The sequence below is a fragment of the Sorex araneus genome, chromosome 1 (genome assembly GCF_027595985.1).
Source record: "Sorex araneus isolate mSorAra2 chromosome 1, mSorAra2.pri, whole genome shotgun sequence".
In the NCBI taxonomy this organism is placed as follows: domain Eukaryota; kingdom Metazoa; phylum Chordata; class Mammalia; order Eulipotyphla; family Soricidae; genus Sorex; species Sorex araneus.
Genome location: NC_073302.1, coordinates 336427805 through 336442204, shown reverse-complemented (window position 1 = coordinate 336442204; position 14400 = coordinate 336427805). Strand labels below are relative to the sequence as shown.

General features: G+C 37.2%; 1 protein-coding gene and 1 non-coding gene across 3 annotated transcripts in view; both read right to left on the bottom strand.

Moving 5' to 3' along the window:
* Window positions 1-14400, bottom strand: part of ZMAT4 (zinc finger matrin-type 4) — a 529730-nt gene that overhangs the window by 202691 nt on the left and 312639 nt on the right. The gene's annotated exons all lie outside the window — the stretch shown is intronic.
* Window positions 7008-7216, bottom strand: LOC129401187 (small nucleolar RNA U3). Its single transcript, XR_008628138.1, has one exon. It is a non-coding gene; the product is annotated as a small nucleolar RNA U3 (small nucleolar RNA).

The following is a 14400-nucleotide window of genomic DNA, read 5'->3' as shown; positions in this document are numbered from 1 at the left end:
GTTTGAGATATGGATCGATCTTTAATTTCTTGCAGGAGTTATCCAATTCTCCAAAGACTATCTGTTGAAAAGGCTGTCTTTATTCCATTTCATGCTCTCAGCTCCTTTGTCAAAAATTAACTGACCAAGTATATGGGGGTTTACTCTTGGATATTCTACTCTGACCCATTAATCTCTGGTGCCAGACTGTTTTGATCACAATGGCTTTATAGTATAGATTCAAGTTAGGTAGTGAGATGCCTCCTAGTTTCTTGCTTTTCAGTATAATTTTGACCATGTGAGATCTTTTATGGTTCCAAACAAACTTTATATCTGATCATTCTAAGTCCTTGCATAATGTTGCCTGAATTTGAATAAGAATTATATTGAATCTTTAAAGTTGTTTTAGGCAAGATGGTAATTTTGACAGTGCTGATTTTTCCAATCCATGAGCATGGACTGTTTTTCCATTTCTTAAGATTTTCTTAAATTTCTTTCTGAGTGTTTTGAAGTTTTGTGGTATAGGTCTCTTACCTCTTTTGTTATTTCCTAGGTATTTTATATTTTTGGACACTATTTTAGATGAGATAGACTCTTTGTTTTTTCCTCTGATCTATTATTTGTATATTGGAATGCAACCTATTTTTGTGTTTTGACAGCTACTTGGCTATTTTGATTTATTAGTTTCTTGAAGTGTTTATATGGACTCTTTAGGGTATCCAATGTATATTATCATTTAATCTGCAGAAGAGAAAATTTGAATGTTTCTTCTCCACTTTGTATCACTTTAATTTCCTAACAGTTATTTCTGTAACCAAGACTTTTAAAACAGGAAGCTAGAGCAATAGTACAGGGGTAGGGTGTTTGCCTTGCACATGGTCAACACGGGTTCAATACCCAGCATTCCATATGTTCCCCCAGCACTACCAGGAGTAATTCCTGATCACACAGCCGGGAGTAACCCCCGGGCATCACTGGGTGTGACCCAAAAAGCAAAAAAAAAAAAAAAGACTTCAAAACAATGTTGAATAAGAATGGGAACTGTGAACATCCTCCTCTTTCAGTTTTCCACCATCAAGAATAATATTAATTATGGATATTTTTTACTAACTTGAGAAAGGTTCCTTCCACCCCATTTTATTTAGGGTTTTCATAATGAATGGGTGTTGAATCTAATCAAAAGCTTTCTTGCATCAATTGATATGATTATATAATTTTTATCTTTCCTTTCACTGGTGTGGTGTATTATGTTGATTTCTGTATATCGAATCATCCTTGCATGCCTAATCATGATATATGTTTTTTTCTGATGTGCTGTTGGTTTGGGTTGCTAAGATTTTGTTGGGTATTTTTGCATCAATGTTCAAGAAAATTAAAATGAAATTTTCTTATTTTTAAAATATATCCATCAGCTTTGAGTATCAATGTAATTCTAACTTCACTGAAGGTGTTAGGAAGGATTCCTATTTCTTTTATTTTTTTTTTTGAAAATATTAATAGCAGTAGGTCTTCTCTGAACACTTGATAGAAATCACCTATAAGCTCATTGGGGCCAGGACTTTTATTCTTGGGGAGACTTTTAATTTCTATTTGTTTCCTTTCCTTGCTTATTATTGGCCTGCTAAATTTTCTACTTCTTACTCACTCAGTTTTGTGAGATTAAATGTTTGTAGGAATCTTTCCATTTCTTCTAGATTCTCCAGCTTAATGGAGTAGAGTTGTTCAGAGGAAGTTGTCATGATATCTCGGATTTCTGGGGATTCTTCTGTAATCTGTCCCCTTTCATTTCTGATTCACTTTATTTGAAAACTTTCTCTTTCCCCTCATGAATCTAACCAACAGTTTGTCTATTTGGTTTATGCTTTCAAAGAACCAACTTTTGGCTTAGTTAATTCTTTCTATTCCTTTCTTTGTTTTTATATGGTTGATTTCTTCTGAACTTTTTATTTTTTCTTTTTTTCCATTTGAATCCACCAAACTGATTCATTTGCTGTTGGTTCCCCAGACATCTATGTTGTGCATTTAGGTTGTTGATTTTATCTTTTATTTTTCCCTTATGTATTGGTATAATTTTCCTCTGCAATCGCAGCTTTTGTTGTGTACCATTAATTTTGGTAACTTGTTTCTTTATTATCATTAGTTTCAAGGAATCTTTTTATTTCTTCCTTGGTTTCCACTTTGAGTCAGCTGTTATACAGCAACATGTGGCTTGAAAATTATTCACCATTGCTTTCTCCAAGAACCTTTTTACAATAATAAGGATCACAGGAAACAGTGACAAAAACATTTTGCCATAGTTTCCTTGTTTTATGGTATGCACTTTTGGTTGGTTCTCCTAATAAAGCCTGCTGCCACCTCTTATGCTGACTTCTTTCTCTTAAAAAAAATTCTCCAAGGAGACAGATCAAAATTGTACAGCACATAGTCATAGTCCTGAAATCAACCCCATCCAGGTATTTTACACCCTCAACACAACGCTATTCAGTTTGATGGTACTCAGAACCACCAGGCATAAATACCAAAGTACAACCTAAACCTACATTGAATGACTAAGAATAGCTCCTAACTCTCCATTGCCAATGGTAAGACCCCTGTATAACACAGTAAAATATGCTGGGACAAACAGTGCCCCCTTGCTGTGTATGGTCACAAGTTTAAATACCTGGCATTCCACAGATTTTAAGAGTAATCTGGGCAATTTTGTTATTTCAGTCTGGAAGCTCTGTGGTCTGGTCACAGCATCACAAGCAATTTTTAGCGACACCAGAGCCAGGTATATGAAAGCACCACAAAAAGACATGCAACACAAGGAGAATACTACAGCTAAATGCAAACTGCACTAAGAACTGAGAGACCCTGCCCCAGTGAGCTCCACAATGATAACTTGTGTGCCTCAGCTAAAAGTGTAGTCTGCATAATCACATATGCAAACACCACAACTAAAGCATGATGACCTTGTTGAACACTGGATGAGTGTGTATCACTGCAAACTAATGTACAACCCTTAGTGTGTACAAAAACTGGTCATCTCAATAACATCAGCAACAACAATGAAGGGAAGAAGAGAGGAATTTTTAAAAAATAGGCTCATTGGCGCTGGAGGGATACTACAGTCAGTGAGGTGCTTGCCTTGAACATACCAACCCAAGTTCAATCCCAAACAACACATATCGTCCCCCCAAGAAATGCCAGGAGCGATTCCTGTGGGGAGAGCTAGGATCACATCTTGAGCACTTGCAGGTGTGGTCCCCATCCCAAATAATATTAAAATAAAAATGAGGTGATAAAAATTAAAGAACATCTGCGTTCCACACCTCTATTCAATCTTCTGTCCAGGCATGCTTATGTTCCATAATATTCCCTACTCGGACCATCTGGCCCAAGTAATCAAAACCAGCATTCCATTGTATAAGATGTATAATAAGCATGAATTTAAAGGAGTTCCCACTGAACGAGTGTCTGTAACATTTCATAAAGAGCAACATACCTAAATCTGCTCTATTATTTACAAATTCTATAGCCTTGGGAAACAACCTTGTCTCTGAGATGAACTTCTCATTGACTTCCATATCATAGCCATGAAAAGATTCTTGAAACATTTGCTGTTATAGGGTAAGTAGATAATAGATATAACCTTTGCAAGTGTATTATGAAAATTAAAGTTTAATAAACAGAGCTGATTGCAACAAATAAGTTGTAACATAATCAGTAAATGTGTACATGAACAAAGACTGAATTCTGAACATTTGGGGAGACCCCATAACTGCCTTTGAGAAAAAACTATTAGCAATGCCTTTTCTCCAAAGGTTACAAATATCTGAATAAACTTCTTAGCCATCTATTTCAAGAAAATCAATGAAACAGAGAGACAGCTCAATCGGCGAAGTATGTGCAGGGGTCCTGGGTTCAATCCCCAGCACTGGATGTTTCCCTGAGCACAAGTGGTTGCAGTGCTTCAGCACAGAGCTCATGTACCTCCAAAGTACTACCTGGTATGGCCCCCACCAAAAAAATAAAAATAAAAAGCAAAATTGTTTAAAAAAAGTCAAAATTTGAGAAATTTCAAAATATGTAAGGTTATACAAGAATATTTCTTGTATGTCATCATATTTTTATCAGTAGACATAAAAAATTCTTTAGTGGCATTTGAACCTTTCTTCTCTCCTCTCTCTCTCTCTCTCTCTCTCTCTCTCATACACACACACACACACACACACACACACACATTTTGCATGCCTTTTCTTTTGGAGAAAATGGTTTGAAATCACAGAACTGATTGTGACCTAAAAACTGACTCCACCATTCAGTAGGAATTCAAGTATGGTACACAAAAGCTTTCATTTTAGGAATAAACTGTATCTTGACATAAGGTCAAAGAGCGGTTTCAAGCTCTGCACCTACCTATCACTTTTTTAAGGACAATGTTCAATTTATTCTGAAAAAAACATATCCTTACAATGTTGTTCTGTGCCCAGATTTTTTTTAAAGGCCAACTTGAAATGCCTTCACATTTTTTTTTAGCTGTTTCTATTATTCTTTCAGAAAAATATGCAATCAGTCAGAAAGGTAGATAATAGCCTTTGAGGCAGTTAGGAGAGAAATACAGGTGGACAGTTACACAGTGGCACAGCCTGGAACAGATTATAATTAAATAGTAAAACTGTGGGTACCAACAACAAAAATGACCTGACAATGGATCAATGATGAGGGAAAAGTGTGTGTCTCAGACAATCAAGTAACAGTCTAATGGGAACATTTGGGACATTGAGGACATTTTTATGAGGATTAAGTCTTTAAATCAATCTTAATTTCAAACTACTATCATGAGATTTCTAAGATTTTAGTGAAAACCTTTCACCTATTTTAGTAAATGCCTCCTTCCAGGGGGAGTTGTTCTGATCATAAAATATAAAAGTCACCAAGTATAAAACTAGTTATCCTTTAAACTTAATTGTTTCTTAGATCTGGTATGATTCCCCATACCAGCAAATAATAATTCTGCACTCTAAAGTTCTACCAAGAAGAAGATTGCCTGAATCCCAAGTACAAAAATAATGTAAGAGATTTTTTTAAAAAACTAAAATTTCCAGGAAGGTACGCAGAGTTCAGAAATGCCTTCCCTATACAATGGTATATTACTCAGCCAGTTACAAATATTGGGGAGGAAATTGGAGGAAAACTTATAATAATTATCTCCCCCAAAAAGAACATAAAATTATTTTCATATTATCCTCAGAATTTTAGAGAGGAAATAAAGGTCAATAGTTACCATGGGAGCTACTAAGCACCAAAGCATGAATATGATAGAGACACTTGAAGAAACTGATATTTTCAGTAAATGTATGGTTTCTCTAAACTAAGATCTGGATAAATGACAAAGCATAGCATGCAAAGTGCTTACAGTTATTCACCCAAGGTTTCTATACCCTCAAAAGAATGAAAAAGATTAAAAGGAATCCACCAGAGATTTATTAAATTAAATTTTAGAAACATAAAACATGCCAAAGTCATCTTAACATTATTATGGGCCAATCTATAAACTCCAGCAAAAGACATGTATAGAAATACAGAGAATATAAATACATACAATGACGAACAAATATTCTGTCTGGTCATTCTCTTAAGGAAGTTTCTAGTCTTAAAAGAGAACATTCTCCTTATATCTCTTAAACTTTGCATATCTACAGAAGCAGATGAAAAGTTCATAATATTAAATTGTACACTGCAGGGGCCCACGTGATAGTACAACAGGCACTTTACCTTTACCTTGCACACAATGGACCTGGATTTGATCCCAAGCATTTTGTATGACCCCCGGCACTTCCAGGAGTGATCCCTGAGTGCAGAGCCGGAAATGATCCCTGAGCTCTGCTGGGTGTGGCCTCAAAACAAAACAAACATAAAACTATAATTTGTTAAAACTCCCTATAGTTTATTCTTATCATTACTACAATGGAGAAAAATTGTGAAACTGAAAGACTCGATTGGGACTAATGTACTCACGGAGGCTGAGACACCTCAAGCATACACAAGGAACCCATATTAACAGACATCTAGCTTGGTCATCACTTCCTGAATTCATAAATCAAGAGTTCATTCCTTTTCATGGCGGCTCTCCTAATCTTCCACAAAGGTGGTAAGAAGACAAAACCCTGCTTTTCTTAACCTCAGCCAAGGTAAAGTTGGGCTTTTCTCTTTCTTTCTTTTTCTTTTATTATTGAATCAGAGTTAGAAAGAGCATTACAAAGCTGTTCATGATTGGGTTTCAGCCATGCAATTTTCAAATACCCAACCCTCCATCACTGTACATTTCCCAGCACCAATATCCTCAGTTTCCCTTCCACCAACCCCCAAGCCCCCCAAATAAATTTTCCTGTAGAAAATAAAGATGATTTGGGGAAATTACTTGGAAAAAAGTAAGATTACAGAGAGAAAGAGATTGAGAGAAAGAGGAATTTGGAAAGTATAAATAATTCAGAGCTCTTCTTCTTATCTGAATTTAACCCTCAAAACTTAGTGGGTAGATGTTTGTCTGGAGCAAAGTAATTATACATTATGTTAGTTATCAGGTCTAGAAGAGATCTCATGAGAGAAATTTGTTTTTTGAAAAAGGGAAGAAAAATTATCTAGCACATTACTCTCTCTCCTTCCTCCTACATCTGTCTTTCTCTTATATTCATCTTATGTGGATGAATAACTTCACAGATGGTGTGAAGGCTAGAAGAGTGACTCAGCCCACAAATACATATCTTAAGTTATACCTGAAAAGACAGTTTATAAGTGTTCCAACAATGATGCCACCTTAATTGCATGGAGGCAGCATTGTTATTCTATCACTTGCCTCTCTTTGTATGTTCTCATTAGATATAGAAAAATCTGTGTCTGCTAATGAGTAACAAAGAGACATATAGAGATTTTGTTTATTGCCAAGTAATTTTAAAGATATAATAGAATCTTGCCTTAAAATTACTGGAACATTATAGTTCAAAAAATAGGCATCAATTTGGTATACTTTTTTTTCTCAAAAAACCATTCAGACTGCATCCTCTCCCTCTCCCTCTCCCAAGGGAAAAGAAGAACCATTATCAATGGGAAAAGGCAATTGCAAAAGCAACCCCTGGAACCGGCTCCATGCTCAGGAGAGGAGGCTCCGGCTACTCCTTGGAGTTTTGGTGTTTTACATGGACAGATAGTTCTCTAGTAATGATCTATACAAATGATCCTTGAGCACAGTTTTCTCTTATTAAAAAGAAAAGAGCCTCATACCAGGGCATCTCTGTACCCTCCAAACCATCCCATTTCAATGTGTAGAAATAGAGCAAGTATTCAAGCCTCAATCAGCTTCTGTAGGACTACCCCTACACCACAGTCTGTTCCTACACATCTGTAAACTCTCTCCCTCACCCCCCAAACCATCTCCCATGCCAAAAATAGAGCTATTTTCTTACATTTCTTCTATTTTATTTTACATTTCCTACACTGATAATTTCTTACACTTAAAGATCTATTGTGTCCACCCGTTCAACTCCAAGAACAAAGAAAAATCTAAGGAAATTAGTTTCAAAGGCACAAGGGAACAGAAATTCAGGGATACCCTCAGTCCATTAAAAACACTCTGACACTATTCAAGGAGAACCTCAAGCAACAGTCTTCATGATGGTGGAGGAAAGAAGGGAAGCCATGGAAGAGAAATTCATCAATTCAAAGAAAATCTGGTGCAAAATATTATCAAATATCTTGAAGTTGATTTGAAAGAGATAAAACATAGGAACAAGTCATCATCATCATCATCATCATCATCATCATCATCATCATCATCGAATTTCTTGGCTGGTCTCAGTAACATCTCCATTCATCCTAGCCCTGAGATTTTAGAAGCCTCTCTCTACTTGTACTCCCCAACAATGCTGCATTGGAGGCTTTTTCAGGGTCAGGGGAATGAGACCCAGCTTGTTACTGGTTTTGGCATATTAATACAACATGGAGATCTTGTGAGCTCTCCAATATGGGCAGAAAACTCCCAGAAGTTTGTTTGCCAGGTTCTCCCAGAGGGAGAAGTGGGCTATAAGATATCTGGGAGTTTGCTTTTAAGTCTCTGGATGCTGGCCGTTGATGGAATTCCACAGCACCGGGGGCAGTCCCTGGGTGTGACTGCCTAGCTACTGGAAAACAGGATATCTGGGTGGAGAAGGCCCAGTCCTGATCCGAGCCGACTTGGAGGTCTCAGCCCTGGGTCCCACACACCTGGGTTCCTCTGCCGGTACCTTCATGCGTGAGGCTCGTCCGAACGTGTGGAGAAGGGCCTTGAGCATGGCTGGGGCTAGGCTCCGGAGCTCTTTGGCCACTGGGAGCTCTGCTTGAGGTGGGGAGGGAAGCTGGAGCCCATCCCCTCCGAGGGGCCCTAGGGAAGACAGCCAGGCGCAGGGGCAAGAGACTCTCTGTCAGGAGCAAGTCACCAAACAGAATTCAAAATACTAAAAACCTTACCAGTGATCTTGAACAAAAAACACAAGACAGTGTCATAAAAGAAGCAGCAACAGAAAATCATTTTTAAATAAAATAAAATATAAATGATTTAACGGGTAATAGTAAAGCAAACAACCCTCAAATCATAGGAGTACATGAAGGAAAGGAAAATGGGAAAGGGTAATAAAGACTAGTGTAAAAGTTAAGAGCTGAAAATACCCAGTTACTGGAGGGAGACCTATGCACAAATTCAAGAGACCCAAGGATTATCAAATGAAACATATTCAGATAGAATCACAACAAGACATAAGACACAAAACACACTGTTGTCTTATTACAGTGTGAACTTGGGGAAGAACCAAAAATATAAATTATTTTAAGTGGCAAAAGAAAAATAAAATATAAAATACATTGGAAAGAATAATGCATGACAATGTCTCATATGAAATCATACAAATAAGGAGAAAAAGAATGAGATACTCAAAGTAAGCCTGGAGAAAAAAAAAACGTTTTCATTAGGGTTCTCTACCCTGCAAGGTATTGTTCTGATTTTAGGGAGTTGTAAAAAATATTCTCTCTCGACAAACAAATACACACTTGGAACAAATAGTAAAAGATCTACAAACCTAAACATCTAAAGGAAAATATAACCAAAATTACCATGGAGAAGTGAGAAATAACTTGTGTCAAATGTTTTTCTAAATGTCAAATGGACTAACCTCTCCAATCGAAAGGCCTGGATGTATTAAAAAAAAATCCATTTACTTACTACTTCTAGGAAACATACTTAAATTCACAAGAAAAATTTAGGCTCATAAAGAAAGGATGGAAAATAATCATACATCCAGTAGGAAGTAAAAAATAATGTTGGCATAACCATACTGCATCCGACCAAATAGTACTTCATATATAGAAAGTAATTAGAGATAGGGACTAACACTACTTATCGATTATTGGAACAATAGAGAGGAATCTCCCCTCTTGAAATGTGTACTTTCATGCATTCATATCTAAGCTGGTGTGTGTGAAGAGACTCTCTCTGCCCTGGGAGAAGTATTCTCATTTGACTACATTCCTCTCTCTCTCTTTTTCACTTTTCTTCCATTCTCACCTTCAAAAACTTCTGAATAAAATCTGTTTTATTAAAAAAAAAACAGGGAGAAGAGATGAACAGAAACTTGCTCAAAGAAATACAAATGTCTAAAAGGTACATAAAAGTGCTGCACATCACTAATCACCAGGGAGAAGCAAATCAAAACAATACTGTGATAACATCTCTTGCCACAGAGAATGGCACACATCAAAAGAACCCGTGCTGGTGTGGACTGGAGAGAAAGGGACTTTCATTAATTGCAGGTGGGAAGGCCAATTGATTGATCCTTCTGGGAAAAATATGGACATTCCTTAAAAGACAAGAAATTGATCTTCCATACAAACTACCCATACTTCCCCTGGGAATATATGATAGTAGTGCCCACCACCACTGCCACCACCACAAACACATACACACACAAAACTAATGCCGAAAAGTCATCTGTACTCTTATGTTCAGTGTGGCATTATTTGCTATAGTCAGAATCTGGAAACAACCCAAGTGCTTGAGAAGAAGTGAGTGGGTAAAGAAGCTATGATGCATCTATGCTATGGAATACTACACAACTGCTGAAAAATTGAAGTCTTAAAATTTTCTTATGCATGAATACACATGGAGATTAACTTGCTGAGTTAAGTGAGTTGGAGGGAAAGAAACAGAGAATGATTGCGATATATAAAAAAACCATAGTATGTTAATAATACCCCAGGACTCATCCATGGAAGGAAGCATGCAACCAAAGGGGAGTAGGAGGGCAGTTAGGACACAGAAGGTACTTCTATGACAATGATAACTGAAAATTAGTGCTCTGCACAAAAGCCCAATGCTGAGAGGAGGTAAAATAATATGCACAATACACTTTTAGTAATAGTACTACAAACCAAAGTGCCTAAAAGGAAAATGAGAGAGAGTGGGAGAGAGGGGGAGGAGGAGAGAGTGGGAGAGGGAGAGGGAGAGGGAGAGGGAGAGGGAGAGGGAGAGGGAGAAAGGAAAAGAAGAAGAAAAGTGTCTGCCATAGTGGCAGGATGTGTGATTGGGAGCAATGAAACAGGTTATTGGGGGCAGAAGTGTACACTGGTGAAGGAATGGCTATGGCTATTGGAATATTGTATGACTGAAACTCAATTATGAACAAATGAGTAACTATATCTCACAGTGATTCAATAAAAATAAATACATTAAAAATTAAAAAAATACACTACCAACAAAATTGCTTACAATGGAATCTTCCTCAAGATAGTAATGGGCATCTACAACAACAAAACATTATTATATGTTTATTATTATTATCAATGATGAACACCTGAAAAAATTTCTCCCGAGTTTAAGCACAAGGAGAGGATTGTCATTGTATCAACTTGTATATAATAGTGAATTAGAGTTTTTAGCAACAGCAATCAGGCAGAAAAAATAAATTTAAAAATTCAAACTGAAAAGCCATATTAATTAGTATTTGGAGGTGATATGGTAATATATGGAGAAAACCATAAAGATTCTCCCCAAAGCTTCTGGAAACATTAAAGCAAAACAGTAAACTAAAGCTAGCCCAACAAATATGTCAGTTTCCTCTATGCACATAATGAATTAAGGTGAAAAGGATCAAAGAGTCTAACCCATTCATCATAAAGCTAGAAACTGAGCTTCTGTATGACTCAGCAACATCACTTCTGGGAATATACTCTGCTGCCCCAAAAACACACTGAAAAAAACCCATCTACAATTCTGTGCTCATTGCAGCACTAGTTACAACACCCATATTTTAAAAACAACTCAAATGCTGAGAACAGATCTGAAAAAAGGAAACTATGGTGCACCTATACATGGAATACTATGCAGTCACCAGGAAAAACAAAATCATAAAAATTGCTTATAAAAGGATGGATATGGAGAGTATCATGTGAGTGTTATGAGTCAAAAGAAGAGAAATAGACACAGAGTGAGTGCACTCATCTATGGGATATAGGAAAAGCATAATATGCGACTAGTACCTATGGAGAGTAAAACAAAGGGCTAGAATAACTGGTCCATGTATGGAAGCCTGCCATAACTGGAAGGTCAGGGAGAGTACAGATAGAATAGAGAAGGGAGCAGTATGACAATGATGGTTGGAAATGATCACACTGGATGAGAACTGAGTACTGATGGTAGATACAGGGTTATACATGATAACTACTCAGTACCTATACTCCAAACCATACTGCCCAGAAAGAAAGAAGAAAAGTGTCTGCTGTAAAAACATTTGCTACAAAAGCTATAAAGGTGGGGGTGGAGTGGGCAGATGGGATGCATGGATTGAGGGACAATAGGGACATTGGTAGTGGGAAGCATACACTGGTGAAGGGACAGGTATTGGGCCATTGTATGACTGAAACCCATTCAGAAGGAACCTTGTAACTGCTTATATCATGACAATTCAATTTTTTAAAAAAGTATCCAAAAACATTATGTACCTAGTAATCAATGAAATGAAAGATGTTAGGTCTATACCAGGAATACCACATGACACTTATTAAAAATGAAAGACCTTAGAAAATAGAAAAATGTACCATGTTCTGAATAGGAAAAATAAATGTCAAAATGATCATTTTACTTACATTATGATCTAGATTCAAATAAAATTCCCATATAAATTTAGATGACACTCTTCACAGTTAAAAAAATTCATTATAAAGTTATATGTAATTATAAAATGTTTTGTCTAGCCAAAGCCATTGAGTAATGAGAAATTGGATCTCATTCCCCAAATGTATCTTATTTTCAACTTGAAACTATGTTATAAAGCTATATCAATACAAACAGCATGATTCTGGAATAAGGACAGACTCTCTGAACAATGGGTTAGAATAAAGTACCAAAGACATATCGCCTGAACTATGATCAACTAATTTTTTAACAAAGGAGCTGAGTACACGAAGTCCATTAAAGATAGCCTCTGCCACAACGGTAATGGAAAAAATGAATCACTACATGTAAAGAATAAAAATAAAGAGATTAGAGGAGAAAAGAAAGAAAGAAAGAAAGGGAAGAAAGAAAGAAAGAAAGAAAGAAAGAAAGAAAGAAAGAAAGAAAGAAAGAAAGAAAGAAAGAAAGAAAGAAAGAAAGAAAGAAAGAAAGAAAGAAAGAGAAAGAAAGAAAGAAAGAAAGAAAGAAAGGGAAGGAAGGAAGGAAGGAAGGAAGGAAGGAAGGAAGGAAGGAAGGAAGGAAGGAAGGAAGGAAGGAAGGAAGGAAGGAAGGAAGGAAGGAAGGAAGGAGAGAGAAAGAAAAAAGAAAGAAGGGAGGGAGGGAGGAGATGTGTCAATGTATTTCCAATATCACTAAAGGAAAGGTCTATATTTAAATTGCAGATAAAAATAATCTGAATAGAAAAGTGAACTAATGTTAATTATGAGTAAAACTTATATTAAGAATCTTTGAAAGAAAACTGATAAGAATGTCATTGATATAACCCTATAATGAAGTATTAAAAAACAAAACAGGAAGACCCCGTCCCACCCGGAGAAGCAAGCGCTCCCTGCATCCCATGCCCGCGGCTGCGGGCCCTGCCTGGCAGGTCTCAGTCATTCACCCAAGGTGCCTGACCCCTCCCTCCCGTGTCCAACAGGTTAGGGGTGTGTCCTCTCATTAGGGGGCGTGGCCTCAAAGTGGGCATGGCCTCTTTCCAGAGCACAGGACACTAACGCCACCGCAGTTGTTTTTTTTTTGTTTGTTTGTTTGTTTTTTACTATTCCATGCATTGTCTTTTGGCCACAATTGATAGAACCCATTCCTCTGAAGAACTCCCTGATCATCTTAGTCACTATATGTTAATAGTCAACTAACCTAGTCTGTCCTAACTTCATGAAAACTGTCAGTAAACACATCGAGTTGCACAGAAAAGTCCTTTGTAAAAAGAGCATAGCCCCAAATCTTCACTTGAGGTTCCTCCCAAGCTAATGAGAGCTCCAGATATTAAAGCCCACAACAACATGAAGAAACAGAGAAAATCCCCACCACCAGGAGAGAGCCAAGAAAATATCTCACTAACCTCAGAAGCGACGTCCCAGAAATACAACATCCTCTCGGATAAAGAATTCAGAGAAGAAATTGTGAGGATGGTTCACGAACTCAACACAACTATGGAACTTACTTCCAATACATTAAGGGAGGATATGGCTGCAGCATTGGAATGCTGCACCAATATAATCCAGGAAGAAATGAGAGCAGAAATTTCAAAGCTACGAACAGAAGTCACACAACTGAAAGAATCAGTAGATGAAACAAAAAACTCCATAAGAGCCCTCAATAGTAGAATGACTACAGCCGAAGACAGAATCAGTGAGCTTGAAGATGAGCTGCACAAACATATAGGCAACAACAAATAATGGCAAAAGACCTCAAAATGGCTCTAGAGCGAGTTAGAATCCTAGGGGATGACCTCAGGAGAAACAACATAAGAATCATGGGAGTGCTGGAACCACACGGAACCAATCCCAATGAAAAAAACACCATTAAAAGACATCATTGCTAAAAAATTCCCAGAGCTAGAGAATGCGGACATCCAGATCCAAGGAGTCCGAAGGGTGCTAGCTAAAAGGGACCCAAATAGAAAATCCCCAAGGCATATCATAGTCCGAATGATGGATGCCGTGTATAGAGACACAATACTGCAAGCAGCAAGATCAAAGAAGGAAATCATATACAAAGGCGCACCCCTTAGATTCACAGCAGACCTATCAGAAGAAACCCTCCAAGCCCGAAGACAATGGTGGGATATAGTGAAAAAACTTCATGAAATGAATGCCTCACCAAGAATACTCTACCCGGCTAAACTCAGTTAAACTTGAAGGAACCATACACTATTTCACGGACAAGTAACAGCTCAG